Source organism: Elephantulus edwardii, unplaced genomic scaffold (assembly GCF_000299155.1).
Source record: "Elephantulus edwardii isolate Elephantulus edwardi_28Jun2011 unplaced genomic scaffold, EleEdw1.0 scaffold00038, whole genome shotgun sequence".
NCBI lineage: Eukaryota > Metazoa > Chordata > Mammalia > Macroscelidea > Macroscelididae > Elephantulus > Elephantulus edwardii.
The window spans coordinates 11,227,431-11,236,790 of NW_006399788.1; positions in this window are offsets into that span (position 1 = coordinate 11,227,431).

Below are 9,360 nucleotides of genomic sequence, written 5' to 3' on the forward strand. Positions count from 1 at the left end.
AATGAATGAATGGAAACCCAAAATCTCTGTAAATGTTTATGAAAATTAATAAAATATAGAAAAAAAATAAAGATTAACATGTGACTGATTTAAAAAAAAATCAAAATAGTCAAGTTAGCACTAAAATACTCAGAGTTCGGAGTTAAAATTTAGGTTCTTTCCTCCTCTTTCACATGCCTTTCTTCTTGGACTTGACATAGCCCACATGCGTCCGTGTTGGAAGAAGGTGAGACTGACACGCAAGCTGATGCACAGGACAAGAGTTACCCTGGGAATCAAAGCTCCATGGCCTGACGTACGACTGAAGAAAAGATTCAGCCTCCTGGTACAAGATGGTCCTTCGGTAAATCAAAGAGGATATGCTGGAAGCTAAGCAATTTTCTCAAAGTGAGATGCACAATGGCAGGCAATACAAAGGAGGAATTCATGCATGAATTCAGCTTCCTGAGACCTTAGTTGGCTACTGGCCATCTTTCTTTCTGTTTCCATCAATACTACCTACTTTGCTGGATCTCTGTTGTTCTTGTCACTGTCTTTGCTGTATATTCCATCAAGTCAGCTATGAACCCTGGCCCATCCTGTGCCATGCTCACCATCTCCAACATCCTTGAGCAGGTTGGAACATTCCCCATGGCAATCCATCTTGTGTCATCAAGTTAACGTCAATTCATAGCAACCTATGAACAACAGATCTGAGCCTTGATTCTGTGCCTTTGATGCTCCACCTTACATGTCACCAGGAAGGAAGTCACCAGGAGGGATCCGTCTTTGGAGAAGGGCATCAAGCTTGGGAGAGTAGATTGTTGGCACAGTAGAGAAAGGCCCGGGATGAGATGGATTGACATAGTGACTGTGACAATGGGGTCGGGTGTGTCAGAGATGGTGAGGTTGGCTCAAGAGAGGGTAGGATTCAAACCCATTGTTCGTAGGGTCACTATGAGGTGTAGTAGACTCGATGACGTAAAACAGCGCCCACAACAATGTAATTCATTCCTTCCTTATGTCTGATCAAAATTTTCCTCCATAGTCCCTTTCCTTTCCCCTAGCATATCTACATGTTAAGTCTCAATCCCTCCTCCCCTCCTTCTCATCCCTGATAACCAACTCTTGTTTGCCTTCTTGGCTCCTGCTTCTGTGGGCGTTGATTCTAGATCACGAAGTTGCCATTAGTCCAGTTGTGAGAATTTTTCTATTCTCTGTGTTGAAACATAATCCTTAATAAAGGCTACAAGTCTTTCATCTGCATCAATAAGTGCATCAATCCTCTTCACTTTCAACAAGCAAGGCTGTGTCATCTGCATATTACAGGTAGTTAAAGAGTCTTCTTCCAATCCTGGTGCCACATTCTTCCTTGCATAGATTAGCTTCACAAATCATTTGCTCAGCAAATAACTGCATAAATGATGCACCCCTTCCTGACATCCGACTATGCAGCATCTATGTGAATGGACAAACTTCTGGGCCCATGTACAGGTTCCATATGACCACAGTCAAGTATTCTGGAATTCTCATTCTTTGATATGTTACCCATAATTTGTTATGATTCATGCAGTCTAATGTTTTTGAAAAGTCAGTAAAACATTTTTTTGTATTCTCTGCTTTCAGCCAAGATCCATTTAACATCAGCAATGATATCCCTCATTCCACATGCTTTTCTACATCCAGCTTGAATTTCTAGCAATTCACTCTTTTTTACAACCTTAAAAAAATTATCTCGTGCCAAGAAATCTGGAGGACAATCACTTGGCCAAGTGACAGGAAGAGATCTATATTTGTTCCCATTTCAAAGAAAGGTGACCCAATATAGTGCAGAAATTATTGAACAAAATCATCAGTATCACATGCAAGAAAGATTCTGCTGAATATTATCGAAAAAAAACGTCTGCAACTCAACAGAGAACTGCCTGAAGTGCAGGCTGAGTTTAGAAGAGGTCATGGGATTAGGTATATTATAGCTAATGTTAGATGGATCTTGGCTAAAAGCAGACAGTACCAGAGGAATGTCTGTGTTACATTGACTATGTAAAGGCATTTGACTATGTGGATCACAATAAACTGTAGCTATCTCTGAAAAGAATGGGAATCCCAGAACACTTGATTGTGCAGTCGTCAGAACTGCCTAGGAGGCAGTCGTCAGAACAGAGCAAGGAGACACTACATGGTTCAAAATAGGGAATGTCTACACCAGGGATGTGTCCTATCTGCATATCTTTTCAGTCTATATGTGGAACAGATTATCAGGAGGCTGGGCTCTAGGAGGAGAAATGTGACATCAGGATTGGACTCATCAACAATCTACATTATGCAGATGACACAACCCTGCTTACTGAAACTGAGGAGGACCTGAAGCACTTGCTGCAGAAGGTCAAGGACTGCAGCCTCTTACTTGGAGGATAGAATTTTGAAGTTCCATGTCACATACTTTGGGCATATGGCCAGGAATGACCAGTACTTGGAGAAGGACATCATGCTCAGAGGAAGTGGGACAGGCTTCAGAGCTGCTGTACATAGGTTGGCTATGAGTCGCAGGTGACTCAGCAGCACATAACAACAACAACATTATCATAAACCTTATTGCCAGTGATTTGGAGCATTTCTTCATGTGTTTGTTGGCCATCTGAATATCTTCCTCTGTGAAAATTCTTTCCATGTCTTTTGCTCATTAAGTTATCAGTCTTTTTCTTGTGGAGGCCCAGGAGTATTCTGTAAACTTTCATTATGAGACTCTTGTCTGAGATGGTATTATGAAATATTTGTTTCCAATACGTAGGTTTTCTTTTCACGTTGTTAGAAAAACTTTTTGATGCACTCAGGGATTTAATCTTTAGAAGGTCCCATTCATCAATTTTATCCTCTTTAGATTTTGTATTTCTGGCTGCATTTGGCAGTCTCTTTATACCGTAGAGCAGGCCTTCTGAGCTTGATCCCTGTTTGTCCTTTATGAAATTCATGGTTTTGGGCTTTACTCTCAGTTCTCTGATCCACCTTGAGGTGATTTTTGTGCATGGTGTGAGATGTTGATCCTGTTTCAGCTTTTTGCAGGTAGCAGTCCAGTTTTCCCAGCAGTATTTGTTTTAAAGACATTAATTTTTATTCAATCTTCTCTTATTCATTGTCCAACTTTCACATGCTGTGAAGTAATGTAAGTAAATACCATGGCTTGGATCACGCTCACTGACCCAAACAGTTTGAATCCACCAGCTACTTTATGAGAGAAGGATGGTCAGTCACCTCCAGTGCGATGTACGGCCTCTGAAAACCTGCTGGATGGAGGGATAGCTGTGGTTCAGTTCCGACTCAATGGCACACACAACAATTCATCAAGAAAAACAGTCTAGCTTCCTGTAGTGAAGGGATCTCGTGAATGGGAGGATTCCATTATCTTCTTGAGAGGCACTCCTGAATCTCCTTAATGTTCAGCAATTGTTAGGTCAAACACTAGTCTACATGTTACAGTAAATGTTGGAGAGGATGTGGTGAGATAGGAAGTCTTAATGGCACAACCACTCTGGAAGGCAGTTTGATGCTTCCTCAAAAAGGTGAACATAGAAATGCCATATGCCCGACCTATTCCATTACTTGGAATATACCCCAAGAAAATAAGAAATGAGGCTGAAACAGAAACTTGTACACCAATGTTTATAGCACCATTATTCACCATCACAAGAACATAGATGTGCAATCACAAACAAATGGATTGAGAAATTGTGGTACATTCATACAATGGCATACTACACAGCACGCAGGAGCAATCATTTTGTAAATTACCACCTAACTTGGGAGGGACTGGAGAGTATTATGCTGTATGAACTAACTCAGTCCCGCAAAGTCAAATACTGCATAAAACCATTACTGTAGAATGAGTATGAGGATCCAAGGCAAGGGGGGAGGGTGGTATTAGAGGGGTGAGGATGGCGGGGTGGGTAGGGTGTTAATCATAGAGTGGCATAATTCAATGGGTGGATAGGGTAAAGGAAATGGGAAGGATCTTTTGTGAAAAACAAGATTCAAACTTTGTAAATAAATCAGAGTAATATAAAAAAGTTATTATGTCAATGTAATTAAATTAGCATTTACAATTTAGCTGCCTTTAAGTTAATGACAGTATCCTCCAACAGTGTAGGTGAGTCTCATTTGAATGTCTTTAGAGCAAAATCCATGGTTTTCCTCTCCTAGATCCAGTAAGGTTAGGACAGCATTTCACTTCCAGGAGGCCTGTCTGATCTAATGCACATGCATAGATATCAATAGCATGACCAAGAGTAGTAGCTCTATTAGCCAATTTTTAAAAATACTTGGTTGCCTGTTTTACGTATTTGGCATTGTCTTTTCAATGCCCTGCTATGATTGTACAGGTGTCTTCAATTATCTCCAACTACCACTCCAAGCCCCTGAGTAGCCGGACCACCAGTGAACATCATACTATGAACACCACTGCTGGGAAAAGTACACGTGCAAGATCAGCGTGATATTGGGGAAGCAGTCCTGCTCCCGCTGCTCATGAGCAGCTCCAGGATCATTTTGTGATGCTAGGGGAACTCCTACAGGCAGGCGTCCACGGTCTCCTCCGCCTCCATGGCGGCCGGGCTGCTTCACGGAAGAAGGAGCAGCATGGACCCCTGCGTCTCTCCCATCAGCAATGGACTCTCGATGCCCCGGACAGGGGGCGGGAGGGATGAGCTCCAGAGTCTCTCCTGACAGCCATTCTCATCTTTTCTTTCCTTCTTATCTTGCGTTCTTCCTTGGTGATCCAAAACTCATCTGGTCCTCAGTCGCAAATCTATTCTTGAGATGGTGGCTAAATGCAAATGAAATATACTCAAGGTCATATTTTTAATTTCATGGACTTGTTTTAATTTCTTCAGCTTCAACTTGAAATTGCACGTGAGCGATGCACGGTCTATTCTTTCTTTTCGCTCCTGAGCTTGTTGTGACAGATTATCTCTTGAGTCAGTTTAATTTTGTGTGTTCTGTCTAGTGAGGTCTACATGTATGTTGCTGTTGCTGTTGCTGTTGTTGTTGACTGCCTTCGAGTCGAGCACAACTCATAGCAACTCTATGAACAAAAATATTTTTCTATTCTCTTTAATTTGTTATTCTTACCACAGTACCTTTATGATGATCTGATTTTAAATGGTCAACACTAGTTCATTTAAGCTCACTAATACCTTTGTGTTCCATTTCATTTTTTTTTATTTTTGACACCTTTTAAAAAATTTATTATTAATTTCAATGAAAATTTACAGATACTTTGGATTTCCATTCATTCATTGTTGCACTTTTCTCCCCTCCCAACCCTCCACCCTAGTACACTACCCTCTTGGAAAGTAAAAGAAAAATTCTTTCATTGTTTTACAATCTCTTCCCCCAGGTCCACTCCACTATACAGACTTCGCTCTGGACTCCTGTCATGACAAGAATACCTAATAATTTTCCCTCTTAAATAGTTTTCTCCCTCATTTGTTTCAATGCAGTATAAATTATTGAACTCATCCTTCTCAGTCTCCTCCCAACCCCAATGTCAGTCCTGCTTTACAACAGTGGCACCATGCAGTATTTGTCCCTTTGTGACTGAGATATTTTACTCAGCATACTGTCCTCCAGGGTCACCCATTTTGAATAATATTGCATGAGTTCCTTGTTTTTCAATGCAGCGTAGTATTCCATTGGGTGAATATACCACAGCTTCTCTAGCCATTCATTTGTTGACGGACACTTAGGTTGTTTCCAATTCCTTGCTATTTCCATTTCCTTTTTAATTTTTTTACAGCTTCTAATTGCCCTAGATTTGTGCTTTGTACACTGCATGTTTTAATTTTTAATTGTTACTGGATATTTGCAGTTGTTTTTTGCTTATTTTGAGCCATGTCACATGAGCAAATAAAAGTTGATCTTCAAATGAAGCTTCTGAAACCTTTACTTCATGCATGTCATTAAGGTAAACTCAACTTTGGAGGGTCAGTCAGGTCTTCCCAGTCCTATTTTGGGTGCCTTCCAACCTGAATGGCTCATCTTCGTCTTCCAGGATGGTCAGACAATGATCTACTGGGCTTTATAAGATTTTTCCTGACCTGGTTTTTGCTTTGTTTTTTGTTTAAAGGGTTTTCTTTGCTTGCTTTTTTGTTTTTAGAATTGGTTCACCCATCCCTTTCTTCGTCTCCTTAGTCTGGAAGCTCTGCTGAAGCCTGTCCATCATGGGTAGCATTGCTGATATTTAAAATATCAGTGCCCTGGCTTCCAGCATCACAGCAACTCTAAAGCCCGCACAGCACAACAAACTGGCAGAGGAGGGGTGGACTGCAGCAAGGGAATTCAGAATAGTGGCCCTGACACTGGATTCTGATCGATGTGTACCCTAATCCTGACACTGCCTCTCACCACCTATGTGACCTTGAATAAGTTTGTTGTTAGGTGCCATCGAGTTGATTGTCACTAACAGTGACCCTGTGAACAACAGACCTAAACCTTGCTCTATCCTGCGCCATCCCCACCAATTCTGACAGGCTCCACCCCGCTGTTACAGTCACAGTGTCAATCCATCCATCTTGTTTAGTTACTCTCAAATTTATTCTGTTCGTATATATAATGATTATAAAAATACTACTTGTCTGTCTTGGTTGCTATGAAAATTAAATTTAAAACTCTTAGCTTCAGAATTCTTAGCACTTAGTAAATTTCAGAGAAGCAGAAATAGGGAAAGCCATCTAAAGCCCCACTTTCTACCATGAGAGGGCCCGTTGGGAAAGAATTAGGAAGGTCCAACGGCTGGATAGCTGCAATATCTATATCTAACAGCAGGTGGCGGTAGCACTATATCTAAACGGTACTATGTGTCCCTTGCTATTTATTTTACAACATTCCCCTTTTCCGCTTTCTTTTCCAGAAATAGCAACACTTTCCCCCAGATCTTTTTATTTTTGTTATTCTTTTATAGCATCATAGATTATTTTCAGTACTGTATGGAAAACTATTGCTATGAAAACGTAGGCACAAATTGCCACAGAGATGTTTCAAGAAATTTATTTTGGAGTTTGGCCCTCTCTTTCTTACTTTATAAAATCGTTCTGAACTTGATAGTGCTGTTCCACTACAGGTCATTGAAACAAGAACGTTCTACATCCTTCTTTAATTCAAGAAATGTTAGATCTTTTTTACCCTACAAAAATTGTTGTTTTTATATGCTATAGAGTCAACTACAAACAATTCTGAAACTTGTATCCTGAGCCAACTTCACCATCTCTGCCACATCTGACTCCATTGCCACATACACTGTCTCAATCCATCTAATTTATATATGTATACATACATATACATACAAAGATATACATAGATACACCACATACATATATACATATGTGCCGTTGAGTCCTTTGCGACTCATAGCAACCCTATGTACAACAGCCCTAAACCCTGCTATATCCTGTGCCAATCGCACTGCCTCTGACACACCCATCCCGATTACCCCACTCACAGAATCAATCCACCTCATAGAGGGGCTTCCCCTCTTGCGCTGTCCCTCCACCCTCCCAAGCATGATGTCCCTCTCCAAGGACCTGTCCCTCCTTACAACATGCCCAAAGTATGTCAGACAAAGCCCCAGAATCCTTGCCTCCAAGGAGTAGCCTGGTTTAACCCTCTCCAGGATGAATCTGTTTGTTTTCTTGGCAGTCCAGGGTACATTCAATACTCTTCTCCAGCACCACAGCTCAAAGGCGTCAATTCTCCTTCTGTCCTCCCTAGTCATTGTCCAACTCCCTGATGCATAACAAGTGATTGCAAAGACCATGGCCTGCATCAGGCGCACTTTAGTCCCCAGAGAGGCACCGTTGCTCTTGAGTACTTTAGAGAGGTCCCTAACAGCAGACTTTCCCATCGCGATACGTTTTTTGATTTCCTGGCTGCTGGTGCCAAGAGCGTTGACCATGTAGCCAAGCAAACTGAAACTGTGAATAATCTCAATCTCTTCGCCATCCATCCTGATGCTACCAATTGGTCCAGAGTACATATATACATATACATGTGTGTGTGTGTGTGTGTGTGTGTGTGTGTGTGTGTGTGTAGTGAGCATCACCAGTGGAAAACTGCCAAAGGTTACAAATTCATTCCTGAGTTGCTTCAGAGATATGCACCTGGTCAATTCACAAGTGATTATAATTAAATTTCCCAATTACATTTTTTTGTTGCTCTCATAAGTATCTGTGTGTATTGAATTCTTTATGGTACTACCTTGTGGCCATGAAGCTTTTGGTTGCCTAATGGATAGAGTTGTACTGCCAACCCTAAAGCAGGTTGTTCAAATCCACCAGCGACTCCATGGGGGAAGATGAGAAGTCTCTTCTCTTGAGATTCACAGCCTCTGAAATATCCCTGGATGATCAGTTATGAGTCAGTTCCCACTTGAAAGCATGTAACAACAGTAACGGCAACTACTGTGGCTAATGGTAACTTGGTCTCCAGCCCAGCCTGGAGAGCTACAGACTGCACCTCACTCAAACTTGGCTAGAGGGTGGTTGGATCTTGCTGGCATCATACTCAGAGTTGGTAGTAAGTCTTAAAAGCAGTGAATAGAGTTTCTTCCCTCAGGGTAGCATGCTCGCTCAGAGTCAATGTCAGGCAACCCAGGCTCTGTGCAAAATGTTCTTGTGTAACCACTACCCCGAGTCTCGCTGCAAGCATCATTCTGTGGTTAGTGCAGAACGGGTGAAGCTGACAGAGAGCGTGATAACATCGCAACCACAGAGGCTTGGCTGTCAGCTCACACTGGGTGGGGGATGGACTCTGAGGGTCTTGAAAACTCATTTTATGGAAGTTGTGTCAGCTTTGCTCAAAGTGCTCAGAACGACACTGTGCCACCCAACACAAACGTTCACACCGCGCCCGAGGGAACCCGAGTAAGGAGACAGCTATCAGCAATCGAGCTGACCCAGTAAAGCTTTTCTGTAACAAATTAACAAATGAAAACTTGATTATCTTCACTGTGTAAAGATGGATAGATATATTTGTCAGGAGAAGGAAAAGGAATAGTATTTATAAAAACAAAAAATGACTCATTTCAGTGGGGTAACAAATTTGATGAAAGAACGGTCCCCATGCTTTTTCTTCCTTCCCTTTAGGCTTGTAAAGTCTCTCTTATATGGACAAGAGAAAAGAGTTGAACATATATAAGATTCTAACATACCCTAAAATATATATTTCTCATTCTGGTAATACATCTTATTTCTAATGACAATTTGGACCCCTCCACCTTGATGCACGTTTCTTTCAGTCTTGCCATGGAGGAAAGAACCACTAAGTAGAGCTCTGTCTGCGGTGTGACACATGAGTGGTGGGAACGATGGTGGTTCGATGGTGAAGTCTCCC